The sequence below is a fragment of the Monodon monoceros genome, unplaced genomic scaffold (assembly GCF_005190385.1).
Source record: "Monodon monoceros isolate NGI ecotype Baffin Bay Population unplaced genomic scaffold, NGI_Narwhal_1 Super_Scaffold_18, whole genome shotgun sequence".
NCBI classification, from domain to species: domain Eukaryota; kingdom Metazoa; phylum Chordata; class Mammalia; order Artiodactyla; family Monodontidae; genus Monodon; species Monodon monoceros.
This window is the reverse complement of record NW_021703774.1, coordinates 119,366,171-119,385,935: the sequence shown is the minus strand read 5'-3', so window position 1 is coordinate 119,385,935 and position 19,765 is coordinate 119,366,171. Positions and strand designations below refer to the sequence as shown.

The following is a 19,765-nucleotide window of genomic DNA, read 5'->3' as shown; positions in this document are numbered from 1 at the left end:
TAAGAGGGTGAGAGGAGGGCTGACTAGACAGAGAATATAGGATTTGGGGCCAGTGAAAATTCTTTGTATAATATTATAATGATGGGTATAGAGCATTATACATTTTTCCAAGCTCACAGACCAAACAGCACTAAGAGTGAACCATAATGAACATGGACTTTGAGTGATTATGATGTGTGAATGAAGGTCGTCAATTGTAACAAATGTACCACTCTGCTGGGGGATGTTGATAATGCAGGAGGCTGCACATATGTAGAGGCAGATATAGGGGAAATCTCTCTACATTTCTTTCAATTTCGCTGTGACTCTAAAACTGCTCTAAGAAACAAAGCCTTAATATAAAAATTATATGTATTGATCTCACACATATTCTGTAAATTATTATGGTTAAGTATATACAATAAAAATGTGAAAAACACGTGTAGGAAGGATACACACTAAGAGTAGATACAAATAGGAATCCTGGAAGGGAAGTAGGAGTAAATATTTAGTTTTATATATTATTTCCATTTTATAAGTGAAGTGAATCAATATTATCAAATGGTTAGTGTATTGGTATATTGATGCTGATATATTTTAAGCTATCTGTATTTTTCAAATCACAAAAAAATAAAAAATAAACATTTAAAGCCAATATAGATTAAAAGGGTTCTTATTTTCTGAGGTTGTTGTGAACCTGTAAATGAGATCTGGTGCTTGAATGAAGTAATTGCTTTGGAAAGTGAATGCTACATAGGTATTAGTTGTCATTAGTAATAAATGTTCTAATGGTAAATGAAACAAAAATCACAATTATTAACTGCTGTTACTAGTAAAAATGAAATCCACATAAAATGAACCAAAAGCATTAATCATTTTCCAGCCTCAAACACAGTCTTCTCTCAAATGGTTCCTTTTTCCTTTATGCTTTTCCATCTTTCTGTATGTGTTCAACCTAACCTTCCTTCCTTTCCTTACTTTACCCTTCCTTTCTTCTTTTTGTTTTCTTTCTTTTATAATTTCTTGCTTATTACTTTTCCATATGATTTATTCATTTCCTATTTCTCTTTCTTTTTACATTTTTCCTTTTTTCTCAACCAATTATGACTGTGACATGCAGTAATTACACAAGTAAATTATCATATAGTTTTCTTTCTATAAATTTTATTTATTTATTTACTTATTTTTGGCTGCATCGAGTCTTTGTTGCTACGCACAGGCTTTCTCTAGAGGTGGCGAGCAGGGGCTACTCTTGGTTGTGGTGCACAGGCTTCTCATTGCTGTGGCTTCTCTTGTTGTGGAGCACGGGCTCTAGGTGCATGGGCTTCAGTAGTTGTAGCGTGCGGGCTCAGTAGTTGTGGCTCGCAGGCTCCAGAGCGCAGGCTCAGCAGCTGTGGCACACAGGCCCAGCTGCTCCGCAGCATGTGGGATCTTCCTGGACCAGGGTTCGAACCTATGTCTCCTGCATTGGCAGGTGGATTCTCAACCACTGCACCACCAGGGAAGCCCTATCATATAGTTTTAATAAGTAATTTCTAGATATCGAACATTAAATGTATTTGACCCAATGGAATCACTAATGTTATTATAAAATTGAAAAATTTAAAACTAAACAATTAATATCAACAAATATGTATATTATACACATAATATATATTTATATATAAACACAAATAACATCAATGAAAAAACATTAATTAATTTTTTGTTGGCTGCATTTCCAGTAAATTCTATGGTGTGTGTGACCAAACATCAGGCCAATGGATTGAGGCAAAGGGAACATTAAAAAGATATAATTTCCCCAAACTATTGGGAAACTGAAAGTCCACATACTTCAGGAAGGAAGCAGTGTTCCATTTAATGGTGTACTGTGAAAGAACAGCTATAATTTAGACCAGACCACCTTCGGGAATCATTTCAAAAGTCTCAGTCCCAGAGAACTGGTACATTTCTACAGGTACACATAGGCCTTGGATAAGCCAACTTTCGATCATGAAAATCTAGCCTTTGCAGCAATGCTGATGTCAACCTTGCTCTCCCGACTGCATATTAATACAGTTCTAAATTCTAGCTGCATTCAGCCAGCCTGAATTCCCATCCATTCTCTTGAGCTCCCGCCACCACACACACTCATACAATTTTCTAGCCACGTAAATAGATGTCTTCTGTGAGCTACCCACCCCTGTCTCAGGAGGCATTACGGAGCCCGGGCTGTGTTTCAGCTGGTGCTGAATGAGTCCTATTATTTACACCTCTCCTTGGGAGGTGCGGAGGGTACTTTGGAGAAGATGCTTTGCCGATGTACAGCATTCTCATCAACCATCTTTATTTTACTCCTTAACTTTTGAGGTAATGATAAAGTTACTGCTCTTTTTCAACCCATCCAAAAACAATTTTGATTTTGTATTTATCATCATGTTTAAGTAATCTAGAAAGTGGAGTGAGATTAAAAGCCAGAAGAGAGGTTTGACCAACCCCAATGCAGCATAACCTGGGGTAATCAACTTGTTTGTTTTAACACAGTGAAGATTAGTTGGAAGAATTTTTCAAAATGAATTCCAGGGTAAAAAAATACTTGGTTGATTTTATCCATCGGAAAGTTGGTAAATATCGATCATGTACAAGGTACTGTGCTCTTTTAAACAAGGCACATGTCACACTCCCCTATCATCTCCCAGTGAGCCAGGGGCCATGCAAGTACAAACAGGCATCACAAAGGGAGGAAGTAAAATGCTCCATACCAAATGATAAGATACCAACTAAGGTCTGGAAGAGTTGAGGAACACCTTGCTTAGATTGCTAGGAAAGACTTTTTAAAGGTCATAGGTTTTATATAGGGGCCTGATATAGATTATTATTGGCCAAAGGGTAGGGACCATGGGCTAGCAATTTTTACAATAGACACTTATATCATTGGAATTCATTAAATATTTGTCACATGGTGGAAGAAAGGCTTTGTATCACTAACGAGGAGAAGGGACCTCAGACAAGCCAGCATTGTTTGCAGAAAGACTGATGGGAATACTAAAGGAGAGAAGGAAATATTTCTTGACTATTTAATATGAGTGAAACATTGTGCTACGTACTTCTTATCCAGTACCTCATTTATTTCTTACAGTCACGTTATGGATTAGGAATTATTAACCTAATTATTAATTATTAAAATCTGAGAATAATTATTAATTATAAATCTCAGAACACACATATAATAAGCGACAAGACTGCATCTCCTTTACTGTTTGATATACCAAAACATGCTGCCTGCTACATTAAGGATTGAAGCCAGTGAGTCATGCTAATAAGATTCAAATTTAAAATGTCCCATATGCAGTTAAAGGTCATGGACTCTAGAGTTAGGCTGCCTTGAAACTCTGTTGCTCACTATCTTTTTGACATTGCACCAGCAATATAAATTCTAAGACCCTTGATTTCTTCTTGTAAAATCAGAATAATTATAGAAACTACATAATAGTGTGGGTTTTTTTTGTAAGAATACATGAGATAATATATATACAGAATCAGAACATTCCCTGGCATAAATTGTATATTTGATAAATGTTAGCTCTGTAGAACTTAAATTCTTGCATTGGATAGCTTTGGGAGTCATATTCTGGTTAATTTTTTTTAATTTCAAAATGATTCTGAATAATGTTTACATTTCTCTCAATGTATTTGTTTTTATTTCCTTCTAATAACACTCTCTGGCCACTGACTCCTCATCTATGATTAGATAGCCTGCACCATAAACTTTGTCACACATTTTCTATTTGTGTTGATCATCTTTATGGAGTTTCTTTAGAAAAAATAACAGGGCTTATTTTGTTTGACCTGAATTTCTGTAGTATCTTGTTATAGAATGTGTTCATATATAAAATCTTTATGCTTTCTTTCATTACATATCATTGTCATAAAAAGGAAATGTGTCTTTAATATTGGTCAATTGATGGCCAATGATGTTAAAGGACACAAAGAGCCAAACATTCTCACCTTCCAGACCCAGGAGCTCTCTCTCCATATAAAGCACAGCTGGGTGGGAGTGAGAGCTGTAGAGAAGCCGGCCCCCTGAAGCTATGACAGGCTTTTGGATATTGCCACTGACTCCAGCCCATTTAGAGGGTAGAATCAGACTTGGAGAAGCAGAGAGTGCCCACAGCCCAAAGATAAACAGAAATTGAAAAAAAAAAATACAAAGATCGTTATTGTTAAAGAGAAAATTCATGGTGAGGAATCATCTTAAATAAGAAATAAAAGAGGCAAAATAATTAAAATTTAAAAAAAATGAACTCTTACTAAAGAGTAACAAAAAAAAGATTATAAAAAAGAAAGATCATAAAGAAAGCTAAGACACTGGGTGGAAAATACAAAATAAAATAACATGTAATAAAAGAATAGGATATAGTGGTAACTAATATTGATTGCATATTCACTCTGTGCCAGACACTCTTCTAAACATTTCTACATATTAAAGCATTCCACTCTCTCAATATTTATGAGACATTATTATTTTCATTTTGCTGATGGGGAGGCGAGGCAAGTTCATTAACTTGCTCAGATCACTTAGCAGTTAACTGGGAATCTAGGATTCAAACTGAGCTGATCTGACTCAAACCTAATTGTTGTTTCCAATGCTATACAGGCAGAAAAAGGAAACAAAAGAGATTTATAAAACAAACCCTGAAGAGAAGAGAAGCATATTGCATAGAGAAACCTCAGCAGCTCACAGAGCAATGGAAAAGTCTAGGTACCCTGCCCTTATAATCCTTTCCAACCTATTTCATGAGTGTAGCCATGAATGCATTCATGACAGGGATATAGGCACAGCTGCAGCTACTATATGCAGACATTTACATTTACCACTATGCATTATTAAATCTATAGCCTCACGTATAGACTGTGTGCCTTTTGAGGGTAGAGAGAAAGGTCTTGCATTGATCTGTGTTCTTAATCATAGGCAGAATGTGTGATATTTTGTAGGTGCTCAAAAATCCTAGTTTGCTTCTCTCCCCACCCCGTTTCTTTATCCCCATAACACACCATTTATACTCTCATATTACACTTATAGTCAAAATTATTTGCTTTCTTCCCACATGTAATTCTCTGTGCCCTTATGCTCTGCCTTCTTCCTTGTTATCAGAGGTGTCCCTCTGTTCCTGTGCAGGCCCAGCCCTCCACTGAGCACTAAGCCCATTCTTGTTACCTACTCAAGGGATTCATTACATTAATTCTCCTGTTCTCTCCTACATCACCCTGTATTTCACCTTTATTGGATCATTTCCATAACACGTGTTGAGATTTATGCAATCTTAAAAAAAAAAAAAAAAACTAGAAGAACAACAAAAAACTTCTTGAGCCCTCTTTCCCCTCCAAATGGGCATCATTTCTACAGTAAACCTCCTCAAAATTGTGTCTATACTCATGGTCCCAGTTGTCCTAATATCCTTCTCTTTTGATTTCACTCTAATTAGACTTCCAGCACCACCAGTCCTCTGCATTACCTTCTCTCTCATTGCTCCACAACTACCCATATGTTGCTTAATCCTGTGGTCAGTTCTCAGTCTTCATTTTACTTGATCTATTACCCAACCTTTGACATAGTTGCTCATTTTCCTCCTCTTGAAACACTTTCTTCACTTTGCTTCCAGCATATCATGTTCTCTTGGTTTTCTCCCTCACTGGTCTCTCTCCCATTCAGCTCTGCTGGTCCTTCCTACCTCACTGGCCTCCTCATGTTAGAGAATCTCAGGGATGGATCCTGGAATCTCTCCTTTACCTACATTATTTCTTTAGTGATCCCATGAAATTTCATGGTTTTCGTTACCCTGTCAAAAGCAGACACCCTTCCCTAAATTATGGACACAGATCTCTCCCAGAGCTGAGTTGTAGGCACAGACATAACTGCCTGCTCATCATCTCCACGGGTTGGGTAATGTATACTCATCCTTAACGTGTCTAATGAGAACTCTTGTTATCCTCACTCACGCATTCCATGCTATCAGCCTTCCTTATCTCAATTAATGATAACTGGTGCTTCCAATTTGCTCAAACCAAAATCCTTGAAGTCACCTTAGGTTCTCTTTCTCTCACACTCCACATCCAGTATCAGTAAATCTCTGATTTTGCCTTAGGAGCTTTCTGACTGCCCTTCCTGTTGCCATTCTTGTCTCCTGCAATCAATTCTCAACATAGATGCCACAGTAATCCTAATAAAATAAATCAGATTGCATTGCTTTCTGCTCAGAACATTCCAGGGGTTTTCTATGTGTTGTGGACTGAATTGTGTTAGTGGTCGAAGTATGGATGCTAAAGGTGATTCTGATGAGAGCTCAGAAAGAAAAGAGGGGAGCTATACATAAAGCTTCTACCATCTCAGAGGATACATTGATCATCATGAACAGGATGCTAGTAGAAATGTGAACATTAAGGATGCTTCTGGTAAGGGTTCAGATGGAAATGAAGAACATGTTATTGGAAACTGGAGGAGAGGCTATCCTTGTCATACAGTGGCAAAGAACATGGCTGAATTGTCATCTATTGCTTTGTGGAAGGTAGGACATGTAAGCTATTAATTGGATATTTAGCAGAGGAGGTTTCTAAGCAAAGTGTTGAGGGTGCAGTTAGGTTCTCCGTACTACTTACAGTAAAATGTGAGAAGTGAGAAAGGAACTAAAAAGGAGCTCCTCAACAAAAAGAAACCAGAAATTAAAGATTTGGAAAACTTTCAGCTTATCTATCTTGCAAAAACTGAGAATATCTGTTCTGGAAGGAACACCAAGGATGTGGCCCAGAGCATACAGGCCCAGAGGGCAAGGCTCTTCGTTTTATTTCAGAGCATGAGGCCACATCTTCACAGGGTCAGCCAGGTCACTGGGTCATCTCAAAGAACCAAGGGGATAAGGCAGAAGCCTAGGGCTTGGGGGTGATACTGCCACCCCAGTGGGACCAGAGGGCAGAGGATACAGAGGATTATTCTCAAGCCTTAAAATATAATAGAATTTGCCCTAGCTAAATTTTACATATGCTTGGGACCTGTCACCCCTTTCTTCTGTCTGATTTCTTCCTTTTGGAAGGGGAATGCCTAGGCCTGTCTCACCACAGTACTTTGAACACACACTACTTATCTGATTTCACAAGTTCACAGACGGAGAGGAATTTTGGTTCAGGATGAACCATATCTAGAGTCTCATCTATACCTGATTTGGATAATATTTAGATGAGACTTTGGACTTAGAATTGATGCTAAAATAGGTTAAGACATTTGGGCAGTTGGGATAGGATGAATGTATTTCACATGTAAGATGGATATGAATTTGGGGGAGGAATGGAGGGCAGGATGTTATGCACTGAATTCTGTCCCCATAAAATTCATATATTGAAGCCCTAACCCCCAATGTAACTATATTTGGAGATAAGGAGATAAGGTTACATGAGGTCATAAGGGTGGGGCTATAATCTGACAGAACTTGTGACCTTATAAGAAGAGGAAAAGGCACTGGAGCTCCCTCTAGAAAGAGGTACAGAAGTACATGTGCACAGAGGAAAGGCCGTGTGAGGATGCAGCAAGAAGGCAGGTGTCTGCAAGTCAGGAAGGGGGCTCTCACCAGAAACTGACCCTAATGACACCTTGATCTTGGACTTCCACCCTCCAGAAGTGTGATAAAACCAATGTATGTTTTTTTAAATCATTCAATCTGTGGTATCTCACTATGGTAGCCCTAACAAACCATCACACTCAGAGAAAAAGTTAAAGTCCTTTCAATGGCCAGCAATGGCCTTCCCTCCTCATCCTATTACTTTTCTAATATCATATATTACTCTTTTTCCAGCCTGCTTCAGCCCCACTAGCTCCTGGCTTTAAGGCATTCACCTGCCTCAGGGACTATAACTTGCCATTCCATATATCTGGAGTCTTCCTTCAGATATATGCATAATTTTCTCTTGTGCCTCTTAAATCTTTGGTCAAATGTCACTGTGTAATATTTTTTTCCCTGATCATTCTATTCACAAGTTTAAGCTTTTTACCTTTCCTGATAAAAGTTCCTCCATAGAACTTATACCTTCTAACATACTATATGAAGTACTTACGCATTTTGTTTGTTGTCTTCTGCCACTAAAACAAAAGTTCCACGTTAACACAGATTTTTATCAATCTTTGTCTCTGTTCAATCCTCAGATTCTGTCACATAGTAGATGATCAATAAACATTTCTTAAATTAATTGAAATGTATTTAGATTTCCTTCTCTGATAGAGAATAATTGCCTTCATCTTTATTCCTAATGCCTATAGGGTGAATATAAAATATTAAATTTTATATTTTATTAAATATAAAATAAAATTAAAATAAAGTGATAAACCAAGCATCAGTCTTAAATAAAATAGCAAATGCTTGATGAGTTTAAGCAGAGGAAACAGGAATCTAAAATCATATTCCTGCCATTTCTATCAATTCCGATATTTATATAAACATTTCTATATAATATTTGAAAATGATTACTAAGAATATGACACTTACTTTAGACTGTTTATTTATTCATGTGTTATAAACATGATACTAAGCAGCAATTACATGCCTTGTTGCCAATCTTCCCAACCACTGTGAACGTTGCAAGGTGAATTAATCAATAAGAACTTGTGTAATGTATTTCTAAGAGACCTGCTGGTATGGTCCAGTGCTATGGACTCATAGCACAGTGTGAAAAAGTACATATTCATCTCTAGATACCAAAAAATTTAGGTTCATATGTGGAATCATAGAGATGGCATTATCACTTTCAATGATAATCACTTTCAATGATAATAACACACTAGCACAGTTTTAGAGATAATTGGAATGTTGTGCTTGTTAGAGATTTCATTGCAAGCTCATCATAGTTTGCAAACAATATTCACAATTTCTCATGTTTCCTTTTGTAAAATGCTTAACTACTTGTCTGCTATAATACATAATAGGAAGATAATTGAAATCCATGTGCACCTGGTTTATTTAAATGACACATTTTTATTCATGTTTTCAGTAATAGGCATTGAAAGGCAAACAGAAATTAAGTGGTTAATGAAAATATAATGACTATAGAAAATTTGATTTTGCAAACCTCTCATTATTAACAGAAAAATTATTGAAAATAATCTCAAAACAATATAAGGGTTTCAGTCTATTACCTTTTTTTTTTGCAGTAACTTTGTATGTAAGATATCTACCACCCATTTACTCAGAAATTCCCATTATTATTTCTAAAATTAAGGAATATCCAATTTAATAACCTAAATTTGGGGATGGACAATAAATAATTAAGAATATGTCATGAAAATTCACATTACTTAAACAAGGTCTTTGCTATCCCCATTCAGAGAGTGTTAGTTCCTGGCCTAAGCTTTTTAATCAGCTGCTCTTTCAATTTGGCCAAGGAGACACAGCAAAGATGATATTGAGATTTTTAAGAAAATACATTATAAAATATTCACAAATCTAACTCTGAAGCCAAGTACCATTTGAATTTAAAAAAATCTTAAAGTTCTGTTTCATACTAAAGTTGGAATCCCCATGATTCAGAGCTTAAAATGGTCAAAGAGTAGAGCTCTATGGAAATAAAGATTTTTAATACTGTAATATAAGAAGTATCAAATGAATGTGCTGATCCATGCAATGTAAGAAATAATTACACCTCAAAATCCTTTTGGGAATACCCTTCTCCCGATTCCCCCACACACACAAAATCCAGCAGATATTTTTCTCACAGCAGCCACAGCTTCCTCGTGTCAGAACCAGAAACTGGCTGTAATATAAACTGCTGTAATATAAATAATAATTCATATTGATGAATAATTTATTTTTTTCCCAGAACTGTGATAAGGGATTTGTATACATTATCTCATTCAGTCTTCACCATGGCCCCATAAGTTGATATTCTTATTATCCCTACTTAGTAGATTTAAAAAAAAAATGAGTAGTTGAGTAATCTGCCAAAGTTATAAGACAAGTAAATGTCAGAGTTGGGCTCAGACTTAGATGTCTTTTGGCACTAAAATCCTTGTTCATAATCACCTTTTTTTAATGCTAGTGTACCACACAAATTTAAGTACCACACAGATATATCTATCTGTTTTTGAAATCAATACTCTATGAAATGTTTTGAAGAATTACTAGAAAGCATATAACATTAAATTTTGTGTAATTTTGCACCAAAATATGGCTAATAAAGGCCTTTGATGTAAAATGAAAACTTTGAACATTTATGGACAAAGAGACTAAACGTTTTCTGTATTAGGTAAGAAAATATAACTCAATTGAACAAATGACAATAACAACAAAATGTCTAGAAAAAAGACTGCCTGGTAGTGGATATAAGTACAAGTAACAATGCCCAAAAATAGAAATAATAAGATGATATTACATTACATAGCTAATGATTTAATTAATTCCTTATGAAGAGGAACCAAAGTTAATAGAAATCTTTCATGTTTAACTGCATACAATGCTTTATGTGATTCTTAATCTATGGTACAGATTTAATCCAAGTTTTTTTTTTCTTTCTTACATTTACAAAGTCTGAGATAACAAACTATATCAAAACTTTTAAAATCAACATTTCAACTGAGGACACCCAACTGAGCGCTGTATATACAATTTGAAATTAGAGGGGGTAATCAGGTAAGCAGTTTCTCTTAATAAGGCCTATTCCTACTTCCCAACCGAGCAACTTTCACACTATAGAACCTCATCTGCTATCAGGTGTACTATCAGGGACCCCTGAGATTTCTGAGGAGGTCTTTCTTTCTGGAGATGAGATTGGTCATATATAATAATTTGTTATGCTCTACTCCAAAATACCTTATACTCAGTTTCACACCTATATATTATTCTTTAAAATATTTTAAAACATCATTTACCTGTACTAAACAGAAAATATCTCAGGTAGCTGACTATAAGAAAAGATTTTGGTCTTTAATGTACAAAATTGCAAATGACATCATATAACTTTTTACCAGGAAGAGTAAAACACACCAACCTCTTCCTCATAAACACCATTACCAAACAACAAAAAGTTAAAACTCGGAAAAGGGAAAAACACTCTGAAATAATCTAAAATGAGGACTTAAAGCCAATCAAAGGAGAAGAAATACATGTGCCAAGATTTTTCAAACTATAAACTTTGTTACTTTAAATTCTTTGTTATCTACTATAGATTTTTCAGGTTTCATTTTGAAGACTGTTCTAGCCCTCCTATCATCAGTTAGGTATGGAGATGAAAACAATTTTTTTTATAAGAGCACCAATTAGGTGATTTAAATATATCATTTTACTTCCCATAATCATTGTGCCCGGTAAATACTTTCCCTATTTTACAGGGGAAGAAACTAAGCCCGAGAAGAACAGTTAGGAAGCCTGATGGTCACAACTGGCTCAGGCCTGCAGGTATATTCTACACATAGGCATCAAGACTCTTTATCACGCTTTCTATTATAGCTGCATGATTTTCGTACGAACAAGAGAATGTACTTCGTCTGCTCTGAATCCAAGGTAACACCAGTTCTTCACTTCTAAAAGCATTAAAGTGAAAATGAATAGGATCTTTAGCATAATTACTTCCCCCAACTCCTTGTTACATATTGTTGTTTCAGAAAAAGAGAACAATAGGGGAAAATGAGAGTTTCACAGAGCGGTAGACACCTAAAAAGGATGTGTGATTTTTTTCCCCCAAGGATAAATTATTTAAAGCTTTTAAATCAATGCATATTAAATTGGCTCAAAGCAAATAACAATGACAATAACAATACGTGTCTCTCTGTAGCTTATTTTCTATATATGGCAATTCGTCACTGGCTAGCAAAACCTAACAAAAGAGCGTAGATATGTTTTTTTGCCATTTACATGATTAGATCCTTAACAGCATTGTGATTGAAGAGCATCCCTTTAAAGATCTCCACCTATTGTTTATTAAACATACATCTCCATGTGTGTGAAAGCAGCAGCAGCAGGGGGACTGACAAGATAAGTAATGGCTGCACAGTAAAGAAAAATGGCTATGCCTCCATTCGTTGTTTGTTTCCAATTTATTGGTGTTGCAGAAGCCTGTGGGCCCTCGTGGAAAGTCGTGCTTTTCTGAGGTTTTGATTAACCTGTATCATCATACTTCTCCCATCATCATTACACAAGGCAGTTAAGTAAACAGATATAACAGGCCTTCCTCTCTTCGTTAGAAATTTACTGTCATGGAAATTCAACTAGCTATCTCATTTATCTTACTTTTTCAAAGAGTGATTTAAGTGCCACCCACATGGTGCAACAACAGTAAACTAAGTTGCCATAATCATTCATTCGTTCATTCACAAATATTTCTTGTGCATCAATTATTTCTCAGGCTCTGTCCTAGGCATTAATGCTATGAAGATAAATGAATTATGCCCCCCAAGTCCTTGCCATGTAATGAATCTAGATGATTAAAAAATACTAATTAAACGCTTAAAATCTAAAAATTATTCTCTTTATCCAAGGTATGAATACAGATAAATAAAAATTTCTCTATTAACTATTCCTTGAGTTTCTAGTGACATCATTGTTATATATGACATATAACTTTCTGCTAAAAGGAAGCTGGCATGTCCATTTAGGTACTGAGAAGTGTGTGTGTGTGTGTGTGTAGATGCTCAACACTTTAAAGGACTTCAGTGTGGCTTGGGTTACAGATACAAAAGCATAACATATGCCTTCTCAAAGTTGTTTACTCTCTTGTGATCCTAAAACAAGAGAGTAAAGAGTAGTTTGTAGTTTGGGAAAAATTGCTTTAAGAAAGTCAAGGGAAAATATAAAATAAAGAAGAAAAGTATTGCTTTGTACGGAGGAAAACTATCTCAGACAAATTGTAATTGTCTATAAAAAGAATTTCCAAAGGGTTTTATTGCCAGTGAACTGTGATGGTTTATCCAAATGTTGCTTATGAGCCACGAGCTGCTTTATGTTAGAGGAAATAATACATTTTCATTTATTCAACCTAACAATCTGCTCTCGGCCTCTCTTGTTGTGGAGCACAGGCTCCGGACACGCAGGCTCAGCGGCCATGGCTCGTGGGCCTAGTTGTTACGCGGCATGTGGGATCCTCCCAGACCAGGGCTCAAACCCGTGTCCCCTGAATTAGCAGGCAGATTCTCAACCACTGTGCCACCAGGGAAGCCCCTATCATTTATTATTTACCTTTCTTTTTTCTTCCCTCCCTTCCTCCCTCCCTCCCTTCCTTCCTTCCTTCTCTCACTGTACAAACTTTCTCCCTTCTTCACCCCATCACTAGAATGTAATCCTGTGAAAAGAGAACTCGATGTATTTATTGTTGTTTTTGCAGCGTTTTAAAAAGTGTCTAGTACTTAGTAGTCACTAATATCTGTTGAATAAATGTGTGCATGTATGAATTAATGAATGAAAATAATAGAGTCAGGATGCAAATCCAGGTCTTTTGATTCAATATCCAACATTCCTGTCACTATATCACACTGTCTACAGATACTTAATTTGAAGATTCCAATCAGGGTCTCTGTTCCTTGTATTGTACATTGGAAACAATTCTCCAGCCTAATGTGGTATTGGTAAAATCAGTCATTGATACTCTCCCCTCCCCTCTTTTTCTACCTATCAATTTCTCTTTGCATTTAAGTCAGCCAGTGATCACTGATAAACTGGATCATGCTTAGAGGTTGAAAAAGGTTTACCATACTCTTTCTTGAATTTTGCAACTTTTTCACTATCAATCAACATCCCCCTTATGTCTTTAATTTGCTTTTTACTCAAATTGGATTTCAAAGTGCATCAGTGAGATCAATTCCTTTCAAACATTCTTAATGCTCTCACCCCAATTACCTTTTATCACATTCATCTAGGAAACTCAAAACACCCAGTAAGATCCAAATATTTGCTAGCTACTTGCCGTCTGGTCTGAATTCAGATTCATGACCACAAAACTCAAATGAGAATTTAAAAATATGTGTCATTCTACTTCACTTCCTTAACATGATGGCTTTCCTATGCTCAACAATTTCTCACCTTCTATTTCCACAAAATTCCTGTATTATTCTCTTTCCTTTCCACCTCTCCTCCGACCACCCAAGTTTTACCACTTTAGTGGAAAACTTGTTTCATATACTTAAGTAGGAAATCTCTCCTTTTCTCACTCCCAACTCCATCAATTAATCTGCATCTACACTCACACAATATGCCTTCTTGACTATTACCATGGACAAAATATTCCTGATTCTGTCAAAGCCCAGCCCTGCAAATTGTGCCTCTATTACATCCTTTATGGCTTCACAGAACTTTCTTCTTCAAATTATCTTATTTTTTATTAATAGTATCATTTCCTAATTTCTAGAGGATCATCATTTGGTTTCTCTTATTTTTTTTTAAAAGATAAAATCCATCTTGACCCCTCCATCTCTCCCCCATTCCCTTGTTTGACCTCAGAGTAAACCATCTTGCCAAATTTTTTATAGTTGCATTCACTCCTTAACCCACTCCAATTAGGTTTTTGCTTCCATCACGCTAGCAGAGACTCTACATCTGAAGATGACCAATGGCCTCTGTTTAGTGAGCTGCCACCATTCCTCTTCAAGAAAGGATTCGCTGTGCAGCTGCTGGGGGGTATGGTGAGCAGACGGCATCCAGCTGTCAGCTTCTTCATAGCTGGCATCAGCTGCAGAGACATGCCTGTTCCAAACAGCTGAGATTCAATGCCTGAGCAAGGTAGGGATATAAAGTCCCAGCCATTTCACTGACATGGGAGAATTCTGGTGGCTATTTTAGCTCTCAAATTTCCCCACCAGGTTAGCCAAAGCTTTTAGCAGTCATCACAGTTTGACATATTCCTCTGTCAAGTCCTGCTTCCTTGATCTTTCCTTTCACAGGTGTTTTTCCCTAATAAACATCTTACATTCCAAAGTCAGCATCTGCTTCCAGAGAATTGAACTTGCGACAGTCACTACCATGAGCAAAATTGGAGATGGCAGATTGGAAGGTGGGGTTTGGTGTTTGGAACTGGATGACAAGCATGAGGATATATGGATAGAAGGGCATACACTAGCAAGCTGATGTTGCCACTGTTGTTGAAATGTATGGGAAAAATAATAGATGCAAAAATAACAGGGTTTGATGGCTATTGCTAAGTGCCACAGTTGCTCTATAGCCATGCTGCCCAATACAATAAGCCACCAGCATGTATAGTTATTGTGAACTTGAAATTTGGCTGAACCAAACTGAGATGTGCTATATATATGTATAACAACCATACCAGATTATAAAAACTCACTACAAAGAAAATGTAAAATATCTCATTAATTTCTTATGCTGATTACATGTTGAAATGATAATATTTTGGATTTATTGTAAATTAATTTCATCTTTTTGTTTTACTTTTTCAAATGTGACTACTAAAAATATTTGAAAATTTTTATGTGGCTCACATTATATTTCTATTGTACAATACTGCTCTATAGAAAAAAATAAAACAGTTTAGCTTGAGTTGAAAGCTAGATGTGAAGCCAGTGAGCCTCTTTGGTTTTATACAAAGAAGATAGTATCTGCTCTAGTGAAAGGCTGGAAAAAGCTGAGGGCCCAGTTCTGGATTTAATAGTTAGACTTTATGAACATGAAAGATGTTTAAACACCAACTAACGCCAATGCCAGGACGGAGACACCTGGGTACATGCCCTTAAAAATTGTGACTCCCTAAGCTCTCTGAATTTTTGGAGCCTGTTCTATGGCCTACGCACCCTATTGAGAGCTTGTACCTGCTGCCAGCCCTGCTGGAAGACAGCGCTAAGTCTTCTTCCACCCAAGACAATATGTACCCACCTCAGGACCCGCCCTCCTCTCCCCTCCTGGTACTGGGCCTGAACCTGTGATAAAGCCATAGCATAACTCAAATGAAATGAGGTTGTCTGTGCCCCAAAGGAGCTGCCAGATGCAGCTAACCTGTATTAACTGGGTTGGGGTGAGTGCGTGTGGGACTGGATTTCGAGGGTGGTTATTCAAGGGGGCTAGTTTATAAAATTCAATAGAAAAAGGTTTATTGACTTGGGTGTGTCCTCTAAAGATACAGGATTTAACTAGCAAGGATCCTCCTCAAAATCTTGTGAGCTCCCTTTAAGGATGACTCCTAGAAACATGGAAAAAGTAGTGGCACATACTGAGCAAAGTTGAAATGCCAGAATTGTCACAGAAAGCTCTGAAGGAAGCGGGGAGAAGGCTTAGGGAAATGCTGGAATGGATGTTCAGTGTACAACTGGAAGACCCAGTAGAAGATCATGCTCCACACGAAGGCTGGGGGCACATACCATTTACAAAGACCATGAGGAATGTGCTAAAGGCATGGTACCAGTATCAGGAAAGGTTCAGTGGTGGCTCTCTGGACAGGACTGGAAGGAGGAGGGGCTATTACAGATCTTTGCCCACTGATATTAGTATGGATGATAGGACCCCAAAACAATAGAGACTAAGTGGCAGTGTTTAACCACCAGAATCCAAGGAGGATTACATTTTTGGGGTAATATATGCAATAGCAGAGTGGAAGCCAAGGAAGCCTGACCCACAGTGGTTACAGAGCTGTTGTTAATAGAACACAGCATCTTTAGGGGCATGATAGACAGGCTGCCAACAAGAGTACTACTCAGCTTGTACCAGCAAGAAAACTCAAGGTGAGATGGCTAGGAGGATTAAGGCAGCCACACCAATAAGAATTCATGATCCCTTGCCCAATTTGCAGACCTGAGATAGTTTTCAGACAGAGGACCCATTCACTAAGGATGTGGTAAGGTCTCCAAGTGGAAGGACTTCAAAATTGTATGGTAAGTGTACATGGTAATGATGCCTCCAGTTCTTTCCCAAAGGGACGATGGTCATTTACTTGGGGAAAGCAAATACCGAGATATTTTGATAGTTGTTGGACATAGGGCTTAAGTTAACATTGATATCCAGAGACCATCATCATGGTCTCTGTTAGAGTGAGGACAAATAAGGGTCAGATGATAAATGAATAAGTGGAGTCTTAGTCAATGTCTACCCTATGGTATATCCACTAATGGTCATTTCTCTTATCCTTGAATATACAATCAGTAATGACACTTAGAAATTGGTGAAACACTTCTATTGGATCTTTGGTCACTGGGTAACAGCTATAATACTGGGTAAGGCCAAATGAAAGACCCTGGCCCTCTTCTCTCCACCCCCAATCAATAGGAAGTCAAAAACATGATTAAATCCTGAGAGGGGGATAAGGGGTGGGAGATTTGTGCCACCTTTATGGATTTAAAGGATACAGGGTTATTGTTCTCATAACATCACTATTTAATTCACCTGTCTGAACCCTAGAGAATCAAGATGAATCCTGGAAGATAACTGCAAACCTAACCCAGTGATAGGCCTTTTGCAGCTGCCATACCGTATGTGGTATATTTGCTAGAGCAGATTAATATGGCCTCCGGAACTCTGTATGAAGCCATTATTCTGGAACACACGTTCTTTTCTATATCAATCAGAAAGACCATCAGAAACAGTTCACATTCACATGAATTGACCAACAGTATTAATTTACGGTTTTGCCCCAGACCTATATTCACTCTTCCACTTTCTGTCATAATATAGTCTGAAGAGACCTTGACCATCTAGATAACCCATAGTACTTCATATTAATCCATTTCATTGGTGATATTATATGCCAGATGAGCAAGAGGTAATTGGCATTCTAGAGGCCTTGGTAGGACACATGCATTCCAGAGAGCGGAAGATAGAACCTGTGAAGATAAAGGGGTCTGCCATGTCCAAAACAATCTGAAGGATCCTAAGTAAAGGATACATTATTGCATCTTGCACCTTATAACACAAAGAAGGAAGTTCAATGTCCTAGTGGGTCTTTTAAAGTTCTAAAATTGGAACATATTCATAAAATATTCATTCCATATCTAGAAATATATTGGTTGACACAAAAAGGTTGACACAAATCTGAGTGAAGCCCAGAACAGAAAAGGGCTCAGCGGCAGGTCCAGGATAAGGTACAACAGCTCTACCATTTGGGCTATAGAATCTGGTAGACCTTATAATGTTGGAGCTATCAGTGGCGGGACAGGATAGCACATGGAATTTGGTATCCTTTGATACCACAAAAGCCCCATACCCTAGGGGCCTGTGTTTTGATTTTGCCCAGTGGGAGAATCACAGTATAGGCTCCTAGGGTGCTGAAGGAATGCCATGCCATTTGTAGTGGCAAAATTACATACCTTTTGAAAACATCTTCTGGTGTGTTACTGGGTCCTAAGAGAAACAGAGTACCTGATCATGGGATGCCATGTGGTCACTATCAGAAATTACATGATCATGAGCTTGGTTCTTTCAGATCCACCAAGTTCTAAGGATTGTTGCTGGACCTCTCCCTTCAACCATCACAAGATGGAAGTGGTTACACTTGGGATGGAGCTTGAGCAGGACAAGAAGACATGAACAATATGCAGGAGCAGATAGTTCAGAACTCCATGGTACCCAGCACTGTTATAAGAGCACCTCTTCCTCAGACCACATCTTGGCCACAAGGAGATGGGGTGTGACCACTTGACAGAGGGGGAAGTAGTCCCAGTTTGGAATATAGAAAGGTTGTCTTTGTATATCAGTCAAAAATAAAGTGACTATACTATAGACTTAGGATACTCAGGGTACCCTTAAAAGACAGTCTGAGGGAAAATTCTCTCAATTAGTGGAGGTTTCACACAGTGCTATGGGTCATCTACTTTGTGTGGAAAAAGAAGTGGCCCAAAAAAGGGTTAAGAGGTGGCCTATGAAAATGGCCTGGAGATAAAGGACTGGAATATTATAGACAAGGAAGGATGAGGCAGAGACACATAGACGGACCTCTGGGAATGGGCACAAAGTGAGACCTTTGTATCACATGTTAATATCCACTAGAGAACATTTACAATGGAAGAGACACTAAACAACCAACTAGACAAAATGATCTGGCTAAGCAGATTAAATGAGCCATGTGTCATTGGCCACACATGAGCTGGCACAATGGGCACATAAAGTGGCCCTGATGGCAAATATGAATATTACACCTGGGTCCAAGAGCATCAACTCCCATTTATCAAAGCTGATCTAGCTACTATTGCTGATGTGTCCAACTGCCCACAACGGAGACCAATGTTAAGCCCTGGACTGGCACCATTTCTTGAGGGGACTTGCCACTTAATGGCAAGTTGACTGTGTTTTTTCCCTTGCATCCTGGAAGACTAGTGGTTTGTTACCATGGACATAGGCATCCATTCTCCATATAGGTTTGCCTTTTCTGCTCTTAGGGCCTCATCCAGCCCCACTATTCAAAGGCTTATAGTATTTTTGAGCCACTGACATGGAATCCCACTGAGCAGGGGTACCCTTTTACAGTAAAGGAGGTACGTGACTAGACTGATGCACTGTATCCACTGGTTGAATCCCATAATTCACTCAGACTGCTGACCTTATGATATGTTAGAATAGCCTTCTGAAGGCACAGCTAAAGGACCAAGTTGCAGGCACTATTCTGAGAGGAGGGGGTACCATCCTCTAGGAGCCAGAACATGCATTGAATCAAAGCCCTTTATAATTGTGCTCTGTCACTGAATGAAAGAATACACAGGTCCAGAAATCAAGGAGTGGAATCACTTGATCCTACTCTAACTCTGTGTAGGCATGACAGCTCCCCTTGAGCACTGAAACACATGCCTCAGATTCAGGCTCAAATATCCCAGGTTTAACAAGTAATAGAGATGCTTGCCAGCAGAGTC

At 37.8% G+C, this 19,765-nt stretch overlaps 1 protein-coding gene across 2 annotated transcripts in view; it reads right to left on the bottom strand.

Moving 5' to 3' along the window:
• The window catches only part of NEGR1 (neuronal growth regulator 1), a 902,823-nt gene that overhangs the window by 381,477 nt on the left and 501,581 nt on the right, over positions 1-19,765 (bottom strand). The window lies entirely within an intron of this gene.